The 7654-nt window shown below is 43.6% G+C and overlaps 1 pseudogene; it reads left to right on the top strand.

Moving 5' to 3' along the window:
• The first annotated feature begins 1941 nt into the window (after window positions 1-1941).
• LOC148650220 (uncharacterized) lies at window positions 1942-5165 on the top strand (annotated as a pseudogene).
• The last annotated feature ends 2489 nt before the right edge of the window (window positions 5166-7654 follow it).

Raw genomic sequence — 7654 nt, forward strand, 5'->3', positions numbered from 1 at the left:
GATTTTGTTACAAATGGAGGGTTATAAAAATGGTGAAAACCAGAAAATGGGTGAGCGGTTAAGTAAAATAAATAAGGTAAAATATACAACTCCCAACATGATTTCTACAGAATCTACCAAAGTGGTTGTTATAAGAAGAGGCATTCCTTGTTTTCTGGCACAGCTTTGGTGAAAAGAGTAATAGTCCAGGGACCCTTGGCTAAACAAATGCTTATAAACAATGACAAGAAAAACACTATGCTACAGACAACAGCAAACAAGTTAACACCCTAATCACACAGAAAAGCATAGATTGCTCAGTATTGAACTCTTAAGAAATGCCACACAGGCCATAAAAAGATAAGTTGCCTCCTTAATTAATGCAATACAACTTGCAGTTTCTCTGCAAACCCAGATGCCACAAAATATATGGAAGCCTATCTCCCTATTCTAAAAATCCACCCACAAGCGGGAAAGGTGTCTTTAACCGAGGTAACAAAAACATGGGAGTCCATGCAAAAAGTGCCTAGTGCACAGGTGCATTGAGCCCTCAGGCATTGCAGTTAGTTGTTAACGATGTGCACTGCTCTTGGTAGTGACAAAAAGGAAGCTGTGGTTGTGGGAGACATATCTAAAGAAACAGGCTACCATAGATCAGAAGATGCAATGCATTCTGAAAGGAAATAGAAAATTGCACAACTGAAAATTTAAGCTGCCCTCAGTTAACAAAAATAATAAGATGATAGCAGAGCTGGTTTAGAGAATATTCCTACAGGCTCCTACATGTTTCACTGTGCAGTTAGTTTAAAAATGCAAAATTAAAGCAGTCTGTGAAACCTTTCACCACAACAGTTCACTGGATAAAAATAATAATATAAACAAAAGGGAACAAAACCAATTCTCAGTGGTCAATGCCCTTTTGTTTTCACACAAAAGCCAATAAACAATAAACAATAAACATTTAAGATTAGTGACTTTACGGAACCAAACCAAAAATGTCTTTGCATCTTTTTTTGAATCCCCCTTCACCTCTTCTGGTCTTTGAGGATTTGAAGGCCGTGACCCCCTGCAGAGTGAAAAGTGAAAAAGGAGTAGTTTTTATGTGAACAGTAAAATTAAATCTGTTTCCAATACCATACTCTAACCAAAAGAGTAATTGTTTCAGCCTTAAAAAGTAAATATCAGCAAACAAATGCATTTTCTTAAAAAAAGGCTTTAGTATATCATAATAATTCATGGTTTTAAAAACTGAAAAAGTTATCTGTTTCCCATTGTATCCTTTTTAAATGAATGAGTAATTCAAAGTTTAAACCCTTTTGAGCTTTGTGTTTAAAAAAGTTAGATTGAGCAACTTCCTGCATTAAAATACCAATTTAGTGCTATTTATTTTATGTGACACAAATTAATAAAAGTTGTTTCATTGTTTATTTCTCAGCATTAGTCTTCATTCTCCATCAGGTTTACATCAGACCATCATCTGAACGGTCACAAAAAGGAGACCATTCTGTCCAATGAGCATTGGAATTAGAATTAGAGTATAAAATCTGCCCCATCTAAACAATTAACAGTAGCTAATTAAACCTGATCTGCATATATTTTGGAGAAAGTTGGGAAATAACCAGAGTAAATTGTGAAAAGTAATGTACTATAAAATCCACACTGACAGTCACTTAACCAAGAATCTTGGTGAGACAGTAATATACCACCTCTCATTCCCTCTGCAGCCAGAGGGCGCTCCCACTCTGTCCTGTCCCTAGTTTCCTGTGGTTTGCTCTCCTTCTGGTGTCTCTCTCTCCTTGGGGCTATATTTTTCTGTGTCACTTCACTCAGCTTTGACATTCGGATGTCCTGAAAGCCGCCTAGCATCCAGGTCGCCCCACGTCCACAGCCTGAGGGCATTGGTTTCTATTTGTCTCCTGAACTGTTGAGCCCGGGCTTTTTCCCTGTTCCGCCGCTACGCATATGGGTCTTTTTCTGCTCTCCCCCCTCTCCAAGGTTTGACCTCTCCGACATTCGTGACAGAAAGCTGAACCACCTACTGACCCCGCGAGCAGCGCTTTTTGTTTTTCCGAAGTTTTTTTTTTTCTCTGGGCTTTTTTTTCTCTCAGCTCTTCTATTCATATCACGGGATGCTTTTTTTTACTCCTGTGTCTGTGAGCAGGCTGCTGCCCGGCTTTCCTTGGGTTGTCTTGCCTGCATCGTGATTGAATGCTGAGCTAGACCTCCTGTCCTCATCGCTGGATATCACTCCGGTCATCCATGTCTGTGAGCGGGTCTCGTGCCTGGCTTTCCTTGGGTTGTCCACTCCGATATCAACGATAGGGTGTTGAGCCTTTTTTCCTCTCCCATTCTAATTGCTGGATATCACCTTCCTGATATCCGTGCCTGTGAGCGGGAAATCCTGTATTTCAGAACTCCTAACATTCATGTATGTTACCTCAAATTTTACCAAATTTACTTAAAGAAAAGGAAAATTATACTTCCACCTCCATCACTGAACATTCTAATCAATCAATCAACCGAGGTATATTTATCAATGCACGAACAGAACAGCATACGGGGTGTTGTCGGCAATGAAATGCTGTATCCATGAGCTGGTTAAGAGGGATAGAAGAGTAGAAGGATAGAAGTTCAGTTGAGTAGCTGACAACCTTCTTGTTCACAGCTCCCTTGACCGCCCTCAGCAACCATCCACACCGGGCACTTTCCCTTGCAACAGGGCTCGCTGTATCACCTGCAAGTATACATCCAATACCACACTCATTCAAGGCCCCTCAGGACAATTCCAGATCACCCAGATGGCATCTTGTACCTCCAGCAACCTTATTTACTGTATCTCTTGCAGTAAATGCCCAGCCATCTACATTGGAGAAACAGGAAGGAGACTTGGAGACCGCTTCAGAGAACAGGTCAGGGCTGTGAAGATTAAAGATCTCTCCAAGCCCATTGTTTCTCATTTCACTTCTGACGGCCACAACCACTCCAATCTCTCCGTCTGTGTTCTCAAAGACGGTTTTCCGAACTCAAACATCAGACTTCACAGCTATCTGTTCCAAGACCAGGCTTTCTAACCACCTTCTATTCCTTTACAGGTGTCGTCTACATAATATCATCCCTAAAGGATTTCGCCTGAAATTTAATACCTTTTCTTTTGACTCTGATACAACCCAGAGTAACACTCAGAAACTTCTAAAACAATTTTCCAAGAAACTAATGCTCTCTACCATTTTCTCCCTCAAAAAACAGAGTATCCTTTCAAACAACAACATCAAAGAGGCTAAGGAATTTCTAAGGCTGACAGCTCCACATCATCTTCCCTTCATAACTAACCTCATTAGATCTTTCAACTCTAAACTCTACCAGTTTCTCACTACAGAGAAGGACAAAAAACTTAGTCATCTTCTACAGAAGAAAACCATCAACACCCCTAACAACTTCACAAATCCTAACCTTGTTGTCACTATACCTTCTGACCTTTCCCTTTCACAGGATGAGCGATCCCTCCTCAGCAAAGGCCTCAGTTTTGTACCAGTTCCCAGGAAGCTGGACATCCCCCAGACCAATGTCGACCTTAACCGCTTTTACCGCAGGATCTGTCTCAGAGCACATTTTGCTGACGATTCTTCTTCACAGGCAGCTGATAACAACCCGGTTATTGATGTCATTAACAACATTAATCCCAAACAGAGCTGTTGGAATCCCCCCTCTGGCCGTTTTCCACCAGTTGATTATTTCATTAACCAATGCACCAATCAAGCTCCCAAGGCACTCTCTATACCCAGTTAACACAGGTCCAACCTTACCCAAGGAGAAAATCAGGCCCTCCAGTCTCTCCGCAACAGGGATGATATCGCCATCAAACCAGCGGACAAAGAAGGCGCTGTTGTGGTATGACGTAAGGATCTATATATCTTTGAAGCCTCTAGACAACTAACTGACACTTCTGCCTACCTCCCTCTCCAACAGGAACCTACCAATGACTATCAAAAGGAAGTGGTATCCACCATTTCCCTTCTTATCAGCAGCAATGAGCTCTCCCAGAAGGCGAACCGGCTCATCATTGAACATCCGCAGGTATCTCAATTTTACCTCCTCCCCAAAATCCACAAACCAAACACCCCTGGACGCCCCTTCATATCAGCATGTAACTGTCCAACTACTTACATCTCAGCCTTTCTCGAAAACCTCATGAGACCGCTGGTTGAAGGTCTTCCCTCATATATCAAAGACACCAACCACGCGCTCCACCTTTTAATCATTTCCAATTTCAGGGCACCGAATGCTATATTTTTACCATGGAAATCACATCTCTTTACACCATCATTCCCCATAATGACGGCCTTACAGCCCTCAAGAACACGCTGGACAAATGGACAGTGCTTGACCCACTCATCTACACCCTGGTACCCCTTGCAGAATTGGTCCTCACACTGAACACATTCTCTTTCAATAATTATTTTTACCAACATGTGAGTGGAGTTGCCACGGGCACCAGAATGGGACCCAGCTATGGCAATATTTGTCGGCTGGGTAGAAGAACGCTTCTTCGCTTCCTACACTGGCTATGTCCCTGACCTCTACAAGCGATATATTGATGACTGCATCGGTGCTGCCACATGCTCCAACGATCAGCTTGAGTGCTTCCTGCACCATTTTACCGACTTCGACCCGTCCCTCAAATATACGGTTAACATATCTTCCACTACTCTTCCGTTTCTAGACATTAACTTCACCATCAGCTACCCCCGACTCTCCACTTCAGTTTATTACAAACCCACGGATTCACACAGCCATCTCCTGTATAGCTCATTTCACCCCAAACACACTAAAAACTCTCTCCCTTTTTCACAGTTCCTTCGGCTACAACAATCATGCAGCGACGACATCGACTTCGAGAACCAAGCCCTCAAAATGTTTTCATCAACAGAGGATGCCCCAGCAGTGTTATTGACAGGGCCCTTGCCCGAGCCAAAAACAGGAACAATCAGGAACTCCCGCCGTAACAACCACATTCCTTTGGTGCTTCCCTACCACCCTAACACACTTCCTATCCCCAGGACTATTAATGACAACTTTTCCATCCTACAGTATGATCCCTCCACTGGGGCCCTCTTTTCTGACCACCCCATCATCTCATATCGCCGACCACCTTATCTGCGTAACGTTTTTGTTCACAGCTCCCTTGAGTGCCCTCAGCAACCATCCACTCCAGACACTTTCCCTTGCAACAGACTGCTGTATCACCTGCAAGTACATATCTAACACCAAACTCATTCAAGGCCCCTCAGTAAATGCCCAGCCATCTAAATTGGGGAAACAGGAAGGAGACTCGGAGACCGCTTCAGAGAACATGTTAGGGCTGTGAAGATTAAAGATCTATCCAAGCGCATTGTTTCTCATTTCACTTCTGATGGCCATGACCATTCTAATCTTTCCATCTGTGTTCTCAAAGACGGGTTTCCGAACTCATACACCAGAAAGACTACTGAAACCAAAATTATCCTGCAGCTAGGATCACACCTTCCCCTTCTCTTTACGACAGACTACTTTTCTTCTAAATTCTCTCTATTCATTGAAGGTTTCATTTCACACCTCTCTACACCTATTCTGACTTCACACCTCTGGATTGGCCTCTCTTTCTTTCTCCTGCTCCCACCTTTACTGATACTTCTGACCACAAAAAAGGTAAATATATATATACAGATGAAAAAAAGAAACACAGCACCTTCTCCTCCACACTCTGGCCCTCCTATCTGCATGGAAGAGGCTGAAGAGTGACTCACCCGTGAAGAAGACCTGATGCCAGTGCTAATGAGTCAATTGTAGCCTCTGTCTGGCCCAAGCCAGTCGGGTGTGATATCTAGGAGGTGTGAGCAGAGGGCCTCTGACAGTTCGCCTTGTTCTAAAGCCAGCAACATGGACCCTCAATGTCCTGTCACTGATGTGGGCATTGTGTCTGCCAGCAGTTTCAGCAGCAGTACGGGTGGCAGATCTGAAACGATATCTCAAATGGACCAGTCTGATGTGTTGGTCCTGCTCTGGTGTGGTCACTTGAAGGCGACCAGATCTTGGACAGTCATCTGTCCTGCCGGTGCACTGAAACCTTCTCTGCAGTCTGGGACACAGTGGAGCAGCTTACTCCATAGTGTCTGGAAACACTGGCACATGACATGCCTGTCTGCTGCATGCCGTTGGCCCTCTCCCTTGCTTCTGGTGACATTCGAGGCGTTATTAAATGCACAGAAAACTGACTAAGTGTGGCCTTTTTCTTGCAGTGACCTAAGCTTTGAATAAAGGCCTTTTTATAGGTGACCTGATCAGGCAGTACCACCTGAACCTCATTGGGTAAAAGTGCACCTAACAAGCTTTCGTGTGATTAGCAAGCTGCAATGCCTCACTGCACAAGCTGTATTGCTGGTCAGAGGGCTTAAAACTAATAGACAACTTTTTGTGAAAGTACATAACCTATAACTATAATATTCTCATTCCAGAAAATGTTGCATTCCTTTTTTCCATTGGTATATACAGTATATATACAGTATAGGGAGAATGTGAGTTTTAAGAATATTTAACAGTTAAGTAATAATAATAGCTTACACTTATATAGTGCTTTTCTGGACACTCAAAGCACTTAACAGGTGATGGGGACTCCCCTCCACCACCACCAATGTGCAGCATCCACCTGGATGATGCAACGGCAGCCATAGTGCACCAGAACACTCACCACACATCAGCTATCAGTGGGGAGGAGAGCACAGTAACGAAGCCAATTCATAGATGGGGATTATTAGGAGGCCATGATTAGTAAGGGCCAGGGTTACACCCCTACTCTTTTCGAGAAATGGCCTGGGATTTTTAATGACCACAGAGAGTCAGGACCTCGGTTTTACATCTTATCCGAAGGACAGCACCTGTTTACAGTATAGTGTCCCCTTCACTATATTGGGGCATTAGGACCCACGCAGACCGCAGGGTGAGTGCCCCCTGCTGTCCGCACTAACACCTCCTCCAGCAGCAACCTTGATTTTTCCCAGGAGGTCTCCCATCCGGGTACTGACCAGGCTCACACCTGCTTAGCTTCAGTGGGTTGCCACTTGTGAGTTGCAGGGTGATATGGCTGCTGGCACTTAGTACTTTTTAATCACTGTAGATGATGTTTCCACAATTGTTTAAACAGAAGCCATGCCAGAAATACAAATTATAAAACAATAAATATAATTTCTGTAGCCAGTCGTGTTTATTTTAAGTACAGATGCAGCCATTCAAAATGCACAGCACAACCTCAGGTACCTCCCAGGTAGCCGATTGTGTACATGAGCATCTCCATTAGACTTCAGAAGCTCCCATGTTTATTTTGGGTGATTTTAACCACTGTAAACTTGAGATGGCATTGCCTGGGTTTGAACAGTGTGTCAAATGTGGGACGAGAGGGAACAGAGTTCTAGACAAATGCTACGGTAATATAAAACAAGCCTATTCCGCCAAAGCCAAACCACCTCTTTCTAACTCTGATCCCAATACTGTTCACCTCATCCTCACTTACTGGACAGCTCTGAAGAGCAGCAAACCTGTTACTAAGACTGTAAATGTATGGACTGATGATAGTATTGAGATGCTGAAAGGGTGTTTTCTTTGCACAGACTGGGAGATATTTCATAGCCTGGAGGTTAATGAG

The sequence above is a fragment of the Lepisosteus platostomus genome, chromosome 13 (genome assembly GCF_059453375.1).
Source record: "Lepisosteus platostomus isolate fLepPlt1 chromosome 13, fLepPlt1.hap1, whole genome shotgun sequence".
NCBI classification, from domain to species: domain Eukaryota; kingdom Metazoa; phylum Chordata; class Actinopteri; order Semionotiformes; family Lepisosteidae; genus Lepisosteus; species Lepisosteus platostomus.